The sequence below is a fragment of the Arachis ipaensis genome, chromosome B07 (assembly GCF_000816755.2).
Source record: "Arachis ipaensis cultivar K30076 chromosome B07, Araip1.1, whole genome shotgun sequence".
NCBI classification, from domain to species: Eukaryota; Viridiplantae; Streptophyta; class Magnoliopsida; order Fabales; family Fabaceae; genus Arachis; species Arachis ipaensis.
In genome coordinates, this window is record NC_029791.2 from 36,759,769 (window position 1) to 36,773,386 (window position 13,618).

Below are 13,618 nucleotides of genomic sequence, written 5' to 3' on the forward strand. Positions count from 1 at the left end.
TATATGTATATATTTAATATTAAAAGTATAAACCAAATGTATATAGGATATGTGTATTAATATATATATAATCGAGCCAGCTCACGAGCTAATGTGCTGAGCTTATTCAAGCTCAATCTCGGCTCATTTAATTTATGAGCTTAATTCCAGGCTCAAGCTCAGCTCACAAGCTCAGCTTATCGAGCTATTAACAAGTCGAGCTCGAGCTGGCTTGACTCACTTCCAGCCTAATAAATGGAAAAAACTCTAGCCAAGATCATAGAGCCAATGGGAAAAAAAAAATTTAGTTTTTTTAACTTGTGGAAAACTTTATCATTCGAAATTAAGATAAACCCACTTAATTTTCCCACCCTCAATTATTTTAAGAACTAACAAGTACTAATTTTAGAACTAGAAGAGAGCATTATTGAGTAATTATATATTATAGAATATTGGTGTAGTATATAATGTGTTTATGTTTCAATAGTTCAAAAGTCACAATGATTAATTAGTTAATAAAAAACGTTATCTACACAAAAAAAATTAATCACCAAATTAACTATTACATATTTGTATGTATTTATACATATTGATTAATATTTTTATCAATTAAATAATCTATCACTAAAATAATCAATCAAATTTATCATATTAGAATAATCAAATTTATGATATGCTAACAATCAAACTTGTTTCAGCAATATAATAAAAAAAAATTATAAAATGCTAAATATATGCAATAATTCACTAGTGGCTGTTTTTTTTTTTTAACAGATAGTATTACTGTTAATTAATAGCATTTTGATTATGATAATCAAACTTGTTTGCTCTTATTTTTCTCTTTTAACATTGGGATAGTTGGCCTTCTCGAGCATATACTTGTTTTGTATCTTGTTCTTAAGTCTTTGTAAATTTCTATTGTGGGGAGTATCCATATTGATATAAATTCTACAATTGATATAGTTAAAGAGTAGTTGTAGTTTTATATTAGTTAGTTAATCTTTACCCCTTTTGATTTTGTTTTTTGTGAGACAAGTCTGTGATGTATCTATATATATCATCGCTGCTACTCATACTAATAAGAACATTAATAATACATTTCTTTTCATGCAATCTAGCTTAGTCTCATCTTCTCTACTCACTAATTCTCTGATTTCTTATCATCTCAGCAATTGTCCAAAGGATGAAGAACTATACCATTAGTTTCCTTGCATACAGAATTTAATTGCTTCACTCTACTTTTTTGATATTTTAGCGTTCTAACATTGCAAAATTTTTCATTTTTGCTTATGGCAGATATATGCAGTGTCAATCACCATTCATATTGTGGTAAGTGTAGAAAATAGGTGAACCAAAAAGTTCTTTTACATACCTAATTAAATAGTTCATATAATTTTATTTGATCTACTTTTTATTTTGCAGTTTGATTTCATGTTTATTGCATTGATTTGGAAGTTTGATTTTGCACCCTTTATGGTGTTGATCATGGCCATACTAAATGATGGTAAGATAATATTGTGCTGAATGACCTTCATGTAGTTTGCTTGGACTGTTGTGTGATTTTTCAACTTAATTTTCCTTCACCATTATCCCTTTAGGTACCATTATGACAATATCCAAGGATAGAGTGAAACCATCCCCACAAACTGATAGCTGGAAATTGATGGAGATATTTGCTACTGGTATTGTGCTTGGAAGTTACCTGGCACTAATGACAGTAGTATTTTTCTGGCTTATGAAGGACACTGACTTCTTCTCGGTAATCAATTTAATTTCACGTTTCTTTCAGTATATTTGGTTGTAGGTAGAAATCAGCAAGGATGAGCTCTATTATAAATTTATACATTAGATTCATCTATGAAAAGTTCACATGTTATCACCTACTAGTGGAAATTGTGACAGTTATGAACACTAACTTTCTGTTGTTGCGGGACAAGTTTGGTGTAAGGTCTCTGAGACACAGCCCTGCAGAAATGATGGCAGCCCTTTACCTACAAGTCAGTATTACTAGCCAGGCACTAATTTTCGTCACTAGGTCTTACAGCTGGTCCTATGTTGAAAGACTTGGTCTTCTTCTACTGGGTTCTTTCATGATTGCTTAGCTGGTAATCTTAATTCTCTTTGTTCTCCTTTCAGCAACTTAATATGTAAAGATATGTGTTGGCTTGGTCTTCTTCTGTTGTAACTGAAAATTTTTCTGTAATTGGCAGGTGGCAACTGCTCTTGCAGTATATGCTAACTGGAGCTTTGCAAGAATCAAGGGAATGGGATGAGATTGGGCTGGTGTAATCTGGCTCTACAGTTTAGCGACCTATGTGCCTCTTAATTTGCTTAAATTTGCAATCCGCTATGCTTAGTGGCAAGGCCTGGGATAATCTTTTGAAGAACATGGTTAGTTTAATTCCTTCTCTGTGATTATATATTTATCTATTATTTATTTAGTGCTTTTTTATGTTAATATCTCAAGTTTAATAAATATGATGTAAAGAAAATAGGTTATAGTAAAGAGAAATGGTATTAAAATAACTTAATATAATTCTCAAGTTCATATGCAACACACCAAGAGGAATGGACATCTTCATCTTCATGGAGTTCAGAAAAGCAAACTTTAAACCTTCCTCTCCCATTCCCCTTCCTTCTCCTCCTCCTCCTTCTCTTTTCACTTTAAACCTTTCGCATAAAAAAGAACCTTCCGAACCGACTTCTTCCCCGTCCCACAACCTATGGCAAAAGGACCTATGTTACCCCTATGACCCCTGAATTGGTTGAGCAGGTTCTCGAAGCGAAGCACCCTGACTCTCTGCTTCCCACCATGGGTAGCCAAACCACCCTCAACCTCGTTGTGAAGCTCTCTGAGAGCGGTGCCTTGGAGAAAAACGGTGTGGAATTGATTCGGCGAAGCTGGAGACTATTAAGAAGGTCGAGGATAAGGATTTGTTTAAGCAGACTATGAAGAACATAGGGATTAAGACCCTGCTTTCTGGGATAGGAACCATCATTAGGGAGTGTATGGAAATTGCTAATGAGATTAGCGAGTTTTCACTGATCATTAGGCCTGGCCTGCTTTTACGTTCGGTGGAACGGGTGGTGGGATTGCTTACAATAGGAAAGAGTTTGAGGAGATTTGCAAGGTTGGAATTGCTGCTAGTTTGACAAGTCAGGTTTTGATTGAGAAGTCCTTGTTGAGGTGAAAGGGGTATGAGCTTGAGTTTATAAGGGACTTGGCTAACAATGTGGTTATTATATGTTCCATTGAGAATATTGATCCCATGGGAGTTCATACCGGTGACTGTTGCACCAGCACAGACCCTTACCGATAAGGAGTATCAGCGCAATCGAGATTACTCCATTGCTATAATTAGAGAGATTGGGGTCGAATGTGGGGGATCCAATGTGCAGTTTGCTATCAACCCTATAAATGGTGAGGTGATGGTGATCGAGATGAATCCGAGAGTCTCAAGGTCCTCGGCCCTGGCGTCGAAGGCTACTGGATTTTTGATAGCAAAAATGGCAACAAAGTTGTCTGTAGGGTATTCACTGGATCAAATCCCAAATGATACAACAAAAAAGGACATTGCTAATTTTGAGCCCCCATAGATTATGTAGTTATAAAGGTTAGTGACTCGTTGATAATTTCATCATGTATTTTCACTTTTGATTGTAGTTTGGTTGTTGAACATTTATAGTAGAACTAATGTAAATTCTATTGCTGTCCAGGACTTATATTTTATTAGTTTCTTTGGCAGCATTATTACATCCCTTATATGCTTGTAGAAAAAGTCTTGGTTGTTGATATTGTATTTTAAGTTCTGAATCTTCGTTCCTTGTAGTTTATCTTGAAGTTTTGTTTGCATCAGCCAATCATAGAGCTGTAATCTGATAAACCAACATTTATACTAGGTTATCAAATATCAGTATTATCTTGATGAATCATTAACAATATGTTTTTTGTTATATGTTTGATAAATTTTATTCAAACTTGTTTCTGAATCTCATATGCACTTCTCTCCCATGGCTATTTATATTTCAGATTCCTCGGTTTTCTTTCGATAAATTTCCTGATTCAAAATCAATATTGACAACAGAGATGAAGTCTGTTGGTAGGCAATGGCTATATGGAGAATCTTCCAAGAGTCCTTTCAAAAAGTTGTCCTGTCACTGGAACACAGATACCCTAGATGGGGTTGTTCAAAAGTGAAAAAGTTGGACTATGACTGGGAACGATTGAAGTATAGTATTCGAGTTCCTAACCCTGAACACATTCATGCCATATATGCTGCAATGAAAAAAGGCATGAGCATTGATGAAATTTTCGAGCTGAGTTATATTGACTAATGGTTTCTCACTTAGCTCAAGGAGCTAGTTGATGTGGAAAATTTCTTGATGTCCCACAATTTGTCTGACTTGACGAATGTTGATTTCTATGATGTTAAGAAAAGAGGGTTTAGTGATAAACAGATAGCATTTGCAACTAAATCTGCTGAGATGGAAGTTCGGTGCAGGCGACTGTCTCTGGGTGTTACTCCAGCATATAAGCGAGTTGATACCTGTGCTGCAGAATTTGAAGCTAATACTCTTTATATGTATTCTTCTTATGATTTTGGGTGTGAGTCAGCTCCCACTAAAAGAAAGAATGTTTTAATTTTGGGTGGGGGACCAAATAGAATTGGTCAAGGGATTGTGTTTGACTATTGCTGCTTGTCATGCATCCTTTGCTCTTTAGGAGTTTTCTTCTATTTTATGTTGATTAGATTCCACAGATTTGAATATTCCTGCTTTACTGGTTGCAAATTTGCGTCTCAAAAACCAAGTAAAGACAGAATACATAACTCTTCTTTATCTCTCTACTTGCTTCATTTTTCTCTCAAAGTAAAAACTGTCAACTAATGTGAGAGTAAAGCTGATGAATTGCACGAGTTAAGCCTTTGATCGTGATGAATATTGAATTCAAATGTGACATTACATGCCTTGTCTTTTGGCTTGGTATGTGTGCTGGCTTTCAGTTTGGCATATGCTTTCAAAATGATTAGTCTTTCCATGTTCTGTCTCTCTCTATATGAGACAATCATGGTGAATTCAAATCCTCAGACAGTCTCTACAAATTAAGACACCAGTGGTCGTCTATACTTTGAACTCTTGACTGTTGAAGATGTTTTTGAACATTATTGACTTGGAATGACCTAATGGTATCATTGTGCAATTTGGAGGTCAAGCACAATTGAAATTGTCTCTCCCCATACAATAATACCTGGATGAACACAAGCCAGCGTGTGCCATTGGGCTTGGTCATGTACACATTTGGGGAATATCCCCTGATTCCATAGATGCTGCTGAGGACAGAAAAAGGTTTAATGTGATGCTCAATGAATTAAAGATTTAATAGCCAAAAGGAGGAATTTCCAGGAGTGAAAAAGATGCACTCGCCAATGCGCTAGAGATTGGATACCCAGTTGTTCGCCCTTCCTATGTTCTGGGAATGTTCTGGGAGGTCGAGCAATGGAGATTGTTTATAGTAATGATAAACTAGTGACTTATCTTGAAACTGCTGTTGAGGTGGATCCAGAACCACCTGTAGTAGTAATTGACAAGTATTTATCTAATGCCATTGAAATTGACGTTGGTGCACTGACTGACTCACATGGCAATATGGTCATTGGTGGGATAATGGAGCACATTGAACAGGCTGGGTAAATTCTGGTGACTCTGCCTGCTCTATTCCCACAAGAACTGTTCCATATTCTTGCTTGGAGATAATCAAGTGATGGACTGAAAAATTGGCAAAACGACTGGATGTCTCGGGGCTCATGAATTGTCAGTATGCAATTATTAATTCAGAGGATTTATTTTTGCTTGAGGCCAACCCTCGAGCTTCTCACACTGTCCCATTTGTATCAAAAGTAATAGGTCACCGGTTGGCTAAATATGCTTCCCTTCTCATGTCTGGAAAATCTCTCTATGATATATAGTTCACAAAAGAGGTCATTCCTAAATATGTGTCTATCAAGGAAGCTATTCTTCCCTTATCAAAATTCGCAGGCTGTGCTGTGCTTCTAAGTCCTGAGATGCGAAGTACTGGTGAGGTCATGGGTATTGACTCTTTGTATAATACTGCATTTGCTCAGGCTCAAATTGCTTCCAGCCAGAAGTTACCAACTTCTGGTATTGTGTTCCTTAGCTTAAATGATTTAACGAAGCCTCACCTTGAGAAGATAGCAAAGACCTTCGTCGAGGTTGGTTTTAAGACTGTTGCTACTTCTGGAACGGCTCTTGCTCTTAAATCAGCTAATATCCCAGCTGAGCGAGTGCTGAAGATGCATGAAGGTAGGCCTCATGCTGGTGACATGATTGCCAATGGAGACATTCAGCTAATGGTGATAACTTGTTCTGGTGATGCACTTGATCGGATAGATGGTTAAAAACGGCCAGATATATCTGTTTGCCTTTATACGGTACACCACAAAGGGAGGAGCTTTGAAGGCTATTGCAGACATGAACAGTATGGTGGTGAGAGGACGAAAGCTGTTTGTAGGAGAAGCGAAATATAGAAGAGGAGCTACGGTGCAAAATACGACTGACAACCGACTGAAAGTGATCACCAGAAATGATGCTGGAGGACACAATACACTGGTACATAGGGTGGGAGCGGTTGATGGTAAAATGGTGAGACAGATATCAGATGAACCCATAAAAGGTCAAAGTAGTAATGGATGGACAAAGAAGATAGAAGTGCCGATATCAAGTGAGAATGTGGTTTGGTTACAGCGAAGTATTGTAGGAGGCACAAAGAAGGCGATTGATTTTAATTCACTACAGCAGAAGATTCATAGGGAATGGCCCGGAGTGATACAAGTAAGGGAGTTGGGGGCTTATAAAGCAATGATAACGTTCGATTCGGTGCTTAGAGCTGAAGAAGCTTACACATTTCGAATGAACGAATTATTAAAAATGTTCTATAGGGTATGGAGATGAGATGAGACTGAGAAAAGCGAGTCGAGAAGGGTGTGGCTAGAATGTTATGGAGTCTCAATACATGCATGGTCAAGAAACACTTTTCATAGAATAGGAGAGCAATGGGGAGAAGTAGTGAAATGCGATAAACTGACGGAATCGGGTATTTCGTTCAGTGCGGGTAGAGTCCTCATCGATACATGCACCTTTGATATGATCAACGAATGGATTCATGTTACAATATGAACAAGTGGATTCGACGTCCTTGTACGAGAAGTGGGTGGAGAGGTGTATCGGGAGGAGTGCTTTCGGAAAGGAAAAGAGGAGGCAAATGTACGACACATGACAAACGAAGAAGAGATACATCGTGAACCAATGGTGGTGGCATGGGATCCAGCGGTGGTGCAGACAAAGGTTGACCATAGGAACGACGAACAGGGGAGGGACAAGGTGGTAAATTCAAGTATCATTTTAAATGAATGGCATTACAAAATTTCAAACAGATCCTCTAGAAACGGAAATCATTGAGAATTAAATGGGCGGGCAGATTCTAAGGGATCATGTGAGAGTAAGGATTCGGAAGAAACGGTTTCCAATTATTATGAAAGTTATGAGTGCCATATGTTTGAAAATGTAAGAAAGGAAAATGGGCTGGAAGAAAGAAGGCCCAATATAGCTAAGAAAAGACAAGATGATGGGCTGATGGTGAAGCATAGTAGTTCTGGGCCAGCGGGTGGGTCTCCGAAACGGGCTGGGTCTGACCCAGGTGCAAGGCTTGCCCGAACCGAAGAGAACTCCACGAGGATGCCTAAGGTAAGCACGGCGCAGCTGGGAGAGGATGCAGGCTCGCCGAACAGGAGTGACGGCGGACATCAAAGCGCGTCGGAGGCAAGAGAGCTGGGTGCAAGACCGACCGGGCATGGGAGGAAGCCAGCGGTTTCGTGCAGGGTTGCTGGTGATATGGAGGGTGCGGCGGGGGAATCGGGAATGGGAGACGAAGCCGAGCGAAGGAGATGCGACCAGGAGGCTGAGGCGCGGGAGAAGGAGGACCGGCAGACTGGTGCAGAGAGGCCCACTATCGAGGAGGCTACCTATGCCAGCAGTGACCGGCGACTGAAGGGGAAGGAAGCCGATTTGAACGCAGCACCCGAAGCTGCTCCAAGGACGAGGACAGCACGAAACGGGGGAAATAGAATTGATGCTATGAAACCCCGAAGCAACGATCCAAAGGTCAAAAGTCATATTAGAGGAGATATGGGTTCCAGATTGGAGGAAGGAGAATTCTTGGTGGATGCTACTGTTCAGAGTAAAGCAAAAGGCCGAGAGGAAGAACATGAGAATGACGCAGATTCAGGATCAGAGGCCGGAAGCCTAGACAGCAAGGAGCACAGACTTACTTGGGATGAAGAGATGGCAGAGAACAAAGAGGCCTGGAAATTAGCTGTAGAGTCAGGTGCGCAGTGCAGTGATGAAGAAGATATCATGGCAATCTTGCAGGAGCAGAACGAAGTCAAGGCATTGAAACGAAGACAGGCCAAGCAAAAAGAAAAAGCTCGAAGAAGCCGGCCAAAAAATCGTAAACAGGTGTGTAATGTCTTGGCAAAATGATTTTTAGTTCTTGGAATATAAGGGGGTTGGGAGGTACTGCAAAAGTTAGTATGTTAAAGAATTTTAAAAATAAATTTAGGCTAGATATGTTGGGTCTGATAGAAACAAAGAAGGAGGTCATAACTAAATTTGATGTTGCTCGTATCTGGGGAAGTGACAGAGCATGTTGGGAGTTCGTAGGTTCGAGTGGGTCTTCTGGTGGTCTGTTGTTAATATGGAATGAACCGGCCTTCAAACTGTATAATTGTTATAAAGGGGAAAGATGGTTATGTTTAGAAGGAATTGTAGTAAAAGATAATTTTCATTGTGCTATCTGTTTGGTGTATGGACCACATGAGAGAGCTGAGAAAATCTCAATGTGGGAGGAGCTAAGTTTTATTGCAGGGTTGTGTCAGGTATCGATGTGTTTTTTAGGGGACTTTAATGAAATTTTGCTCTTGGAGGAAAGGAAAGGAGCTGTTACTTTACCTGCGTCCGCGACAGAATTTAGAACATGGGTAAATGATATTGAGTTGGTCGATTTGGAACTTAATGATTGTAAGTATACATGGTTTAGGAGACAGTCGTGCAGCCGTATTGACAGGAGCTTGGTTTCTTTAGAGTGGCTTGATAAGTACCCAGATGTGCGTCTAAGAAGTGGGTCTAGAGGTTTATCGGATCACTGCCCATTGATCATGGAAGACATCAGAAGGTTTGATGGTCTAAGACCGTTCCGTAGTCTGGACTCCTGATTCACGCATGAAGGGTTCTTGAGAATGGTAAAGGAGGAATGGAGGGGATTAGGCAACGTACAATTCCTGGAGAAGATGAAAGCACTGTCAGAACCTTTACGCTTATGGCATAAGCAGCATTTTGGGGATATGACTGAGCGGATAAAGAGGTTTGAGGAAGAAATACGCAAGGTGGATGATATGGTTAGTAGTGGAAGATACGATGGTACAATAGAGGCAAGGAGGAGGGCCTTAGTGAGGTGCTGTGAGAAGTGGTATGTAAGGCAGGATATGCATTGGAAGCAAATGTCAAGATCTAGATATGCTACTGAGATAGACAGAAACACAAGGTACTTCCATAATATTGCCTCGGCGAGGAGAAGAAATAACCGGATTGAGGCTTTGGTGATCAATGGGAGACTAGTGAGGAATCAAGCAAGAATCAAGATTGCCATCCGGGACTTTTATAAGCGGCTGTACCACCAGGAAGCATCCCCAAAGGTGACTTTTAGGGATGGATTGGTTAATTGTCTGGAGAGGGAGGAAGCAGAAGCCTTGGAGGCGCTCCCATCAGTAGAGGAAGTGAAGGAGGCAGTATGGGATTGTGAATCTTCTAAGGCTCCGGGAAGTGACGGATATAATATGAATTTTATAAAGAAGTGTTGGGATGAGATTGGAAGGGAGTTCACTGCGACCGTGTTGAATTTCTTTGAGACTGCAAGCTTGCCAGCAGGCGCTAATGTCACGTGGGTAGCGTTGACTCCGAAATTTGTTGGGGCTAAGGAGATAAAAGACCTGAGACCTATCAGCATGGTTGGGTGTGTCTACAAAGTTATTTCTAAAATATTGTCAAGGAGAATGAGGGGTGTAATGCCAGGTTTAGTTGGGGAATCCCAGAGTGCCTTTGTAAAGGGGAGAAAGATACATGATGGAGCTTTAATAGCATGCGAAACTGTGCAATGGTTAAAACTGAAGAAAAAGGCGTCAGCGATTATTAAACTGGACTTCCAAAAAGCATATGACAGAGTAAAATGGGGCTTTGTCGACATTGTGCTTGAGAAGATGGGCTTCGGAAGAACATGGAGGGCGTGGGTGAGGGAGTGTGTTACCTCGGCATCAGTATCTATTCTAATTAATGGATCACCGTCAAAACCATTCAAAATGGAGAGGGGGCTACGTCAAGGAGACCCTTTATCGCCATGTTTGTTTGTTCTGGTGGTGGACGTGCTGAACAGGATGATTGGGGAGGCGGTTAGGAACAATCGGATATCTCCTCTGTTAGTTGGTAGGGATAAAATAGTGCTATCACACCTACAGTTCGCTGATGACACTATTTTATTCTGTCCGCCAGAAGAGGAAACTATCAGGAACTATAAGAGGCTATTGAGGTGTTTTGAAATGATGTCTGGGTTGAGCATCAGCTTCGAGAAGTCTAACTTGATACCAGTTAACTGCAGTCAGGAATGGGTCAGCCAGATGTGTCAGATTCTAGGATGTCAGGAGACAGCGTTGCCAGTACGGTACCTTGGGATTAGTTTAGGTGCGAATCCGAGGTTGGTAAAAACTTGGAAGCCGGTGATAGATAAGGTGGAAGAGAAGCTCAGCTTGTGGAAGGCGAAGGTTCTTAGCAAGGCTGGAAAGATGGTACTCATCAAGTCAGTTATCAACAACTTGCCTATTTATTACCTGAGTTTGTACAAGATGTCAAACGCGGTTGCACGGAGAATTGTCTCACTACAGAGGAAATTCTTTTGGGGAAAGGATGATGGACAACCTGGTATGGCACTAGTGAAATGGGAGATGGTTCAGGCACCAAAGAAGTTAGGAGGATTGGGGATGGGTGATGCGGTGGTGCGGAATACGGCTTTATTGTTTAAATGGTGGTGGCGCTTCTCTAAGGAGGATTGTCCCCTATGGAAGAGGATTGTATGCTCTTGCAATAGTTTGAACCCAAACCACTTGCTGTCCACTCAGATATTGCCAAAGAGGGGAGGACCATGGAGAGACATTTGTCAAGTGCAAATAAAAGAGCAACATGTCAGGCAGAAGATGATTGATGGGCTTGCTATGGAAGTAGAAGATGGTAGGGCTACCAGATTTTGGAAAGATAAATGGCTCCAAGTGGGAAAGCTGAAAGACAACTTTCCAAGACTCTTCTTGATTTCAAACCAAAAAGGATCAGTTATTGGGGATTGTGGGTTTTGGGATGGGATAGAGTGCGTGTGGCACTTCCAATGGAGAAGAGAGCTCCGACAATGGGAGACGAATGTACTGGACCAGTTGCTACTTGTCCTGCAATCTATTAGATTGATAGCAGATGTGCAAGATAGAGTGGTGTGGAGGTTTCACAAGGAAGGCATTTATACAACTAACTCATTTGTGCAGGTATTGCAGGAAGAGACTATGGATGAGGAGTTTCTAAGCTACAGGTTCACAAAAGACATTTGGAAAGGCCTAATTCTGCCACGAGTGGAACTATTCTCCTGGTTTGTTTTGGTAGGCCGAGTCAATACAAAGGATCGGCTTAGTCGACTAGGTGTCCTACAACAGAATGATACTATGTGCATGCTGTGTAAGAAAGATGATGAAAATATACAACATCTGTTTATTACCTGTGAGTACTCTTGGCAGGTGTGGTGTGCTTGGATATCGGCATTTGGACAAGAGTGAATTATGCCCGGTACTGTGAAACAGCAATTTCAGAGTTGGAGAGCTGTCCGAATGAGGAAAGAAATGCGCAGGTATTGGCTAGTTGGTTTCTTCTCAGTGATTTGGAGTATATCAGTGATTTGGAGTATATGGTTACACAAAAATGATGTCATTTTTCACAATAAGGAAAAAGGGGTTACAGACTGCGTAAATCAATCCTTTTCATATGCCAGAGAATGGTGTTGTGAATAACTCATGTTGTTGATGACAAGACCGGAGATGACATAGGAGTTGTACGTCTGCTTTAATTTGTTTGTATTTTATGCTCCACATGTGTGTTGAACTCTTTCTTTCAAAAAAAAAAAAAAAGATGGTTTAACTCTGAGAAGGATGGCTTTGGATTACAAGGTTCCTATTGTTACAACGATTGATGGAGCTATAGCAACTACTAAAGCAATAAAGAGTTTGAAGTCCAATTCTATCAAAATAATTGCTCTATGCGATAGATACTAGTAAGCTTCTATTTTTCCTCTTAGTATTTGATAGAAGTTAGGATGTGACATATTTTGAACTTGAAATGAATGTACGAATACTTTCGGTTTTATTTAGTTTCATGTGTAATTAAAGTTGTTAAAATGTAGTTCCAACACATCATATCACTATTTATAAAGAGAAATAAGAATTTTAGGTTTAAAAACAATCTCAATAGTTCATACCCCTTACTTTCTTTTCCTTTCGAATTAATCTTGAGCAATTTTCTATTGTGCTTGGTAATTTTGGACTGATCTACATTTTCTATTTACTATGGTTAAAATTCACCTGTTACAGATTATTGTGAGATTGTACATCACATCTTGTTTAATTTGGGAGAATGGCAATTGTATTTGAATTGAGATGCTTTCATTTGTGGAATCAAAATTGACCAAAGCAAATATGAAAGGACATGTAGTATGTTGACCTTGTTTCCAATTCCTCCGCATAGAGCAATCCTTTACTCTTTTTTAGATGGTAAAGTTTTTTATTTGTAGTACCTTGGCTTGACTCCTCATAAAAGCAGTTGTCATGTTTTGCAAAAGCCTTTGTTTACATGCTTGATTTCAATTTTTTTTATAATTAATCATTTTAGTATAACAATTGTTTTACCCTTATCATGCGACACACTAAAGTCTCAAACTATAGACTCTGAAGAGTGTGTACATGCCTAAAGGTAATAATTGTGAATGTATAGAATTAATTATATATTTTTAATCTCTTTTTGTATTCTTCTCTTCTCTTGTATTAATTAATGCAGTTGTTGAATACTTATCCCTGATTTGATGGTTTTAAATTTTGAAGCTATGCCTTTGATTAATGCAATAGAGAATTAAAAAAAATTCAACTTTCAATTAGTATTACTATATAAATAAGAATTTTAACTATTGTACATTATTAATAATACACTAGCTGGTAACAATAAAAATAATCTTTTGAATTTATATGGTCATTATTTACTTAGATGGATTTGTTTAATGAGGTGAACGGTTTTTCACCTACCTTATGGGTTAATATTAACACTACACACGAATACGGACACACAGAAAAATATCATTTAAGTTTTTAAATATTTGTAGGGGAGGCCAAGTACACATGGCATTCCTATATGCCTCTTGTAAGATAGGTGTAATGTCTAGAATTGGGAGCTGTGCAATTTACATTTAATCTCATAAAAAAAAAAAAAACCAGTT

The 13,618-nt window shown here is 39.3% G+C and overlaps 2 pseudogenes; both read left to right on the forward strand.

Annotated features, from left to right (window-relative positions):
* Positions 1-2,394, forward strand: part of LOC107607092 — a 4,139-nt pseudogene extending 1,745 nt beyond the window's left edge.
* Positions 2,729-7,260, forward strand: LOC107607091 (annotated as a pseudogene).